This window comes from Varanus komodoensis, unplaced genomic scaffold, assembly GCF_004798865.1.
Source record: "Varanus komodoensis strain SLA01 unplaced genomic scaffold, ASM479886v1 scaffold9122, whole genome shotgun sequence".
Lineage (NCBI taxonomy): Eukaryota > Metazoa > Chordata > Lepidosauria > Squamata > Varanidae > Varanus > Varanus komodoensis.
Window position 1 is genome coordinate 1 of NW_025336614.1, and position 1035 is coordinate 1035.

General features: G+C 52.5%; 1 long non-coding RNA gene across 1 annotated transcript in view; it reads right to left on the reverse strand.

Annotated features, from left to right (window-relative positions):
• Positions 1 to 672: 672 nt before the first annotated feature.
• The window catches only part of LOC123017351, a 6472-nt gene continuing 6109 nt past the window's right edge, over positions 673 to 1035 (reverse strand). The window contains exon 2 of the long non-coding RNA XR_006413586.1: positions 673 to 1032. This is a non-coding gene — a long non-coding RNA (uncharacterized LOC123017351). The remainder of the gene's footprint in view (positions 1033 to 1035) is intronic.

Below are 1035 nucleotides of genomic sequence, written 5' to 3' on the forward strand. Positions count from 1 at the left end.
CAGAATCAGCAAAGCGTAGCACACAGGGAATCCGCAGTTTACAGCAGTCTTAAATCACAAGGCGACAGTAAACGCCTGAATCCAGTGCAAAATAAAGCAAGGGAAGTCGGCAGAGGTGTGATACTGAACTGACTTTTTATACTTACAGTGTAGGAGGAAGAGGCTAAAATAAAATCATTGACTAACAAGGGGCCATCCAGCCCCAAAGATACAAGTTCACTGAAAAGGAAATGTTCAGCAACATTGAATTTACAACTTCGTTGTGAGGGGTCACCCCCGCCCCACATCTGCCAAAGGCCACCCAAGCTCACAGTGCGAATATATACAACTCTGCAGGCTCGGTGGCGGTTCGTGCAGTGGCTCTCAGACACAGGGGCAAAGGCAGGACATCCCTGAGAATGACAGAACCTGACGCCAAGGGCACGGCTCTCTAATCTCATGAAGCTCGGCCGTTCCAGTGAAGCTCTAGTTACACCAGCTCAGACCACATCCTCACGTCCTACGTGGGCCTTTGTTTTTCTGCGTGGTTCCAAGGTGAGCGAGTTCATAGCCAATTTTAGGCCTCACCAGAAAACCTCACACCATGATTCAATACTAATTTCTAGAGATGCGGTGGCACAGATCGGATGGCCCGACAGAGCAGCTCCCCCTCAGATTTGAGATACGGGCCTGTTTTTCAGTGGGACAAGGTTTATTTCAGTGAGGGCTGAAGATTCCTGCCTCGGGCAAAACGACATGAGAAGCTGCAAAAATAACCACCGAGGAAAAATCAGCTCCAGAGCAGGCTTCACACTGTGACGTTCATTTGCTCGCTTTCAACGAGTCGCTCAGCAGGCTGCAAAGGAAGTCCCCGCGTTCATCCAGGAGGGCGGTGGGTCCTGTCTCGGACTCCATTCAGGTGCGATGCGACCCGAGGCACCCCCGTTTAGACTGCGGGTTTCTCCTTCTCGGCACGGCTAGCGCCCCGCTGACGGTCCCACGCAGCTCCTTCCTGGCATCGGCCTCACGAATGACGGGACTGCCAGCATCTCCCTA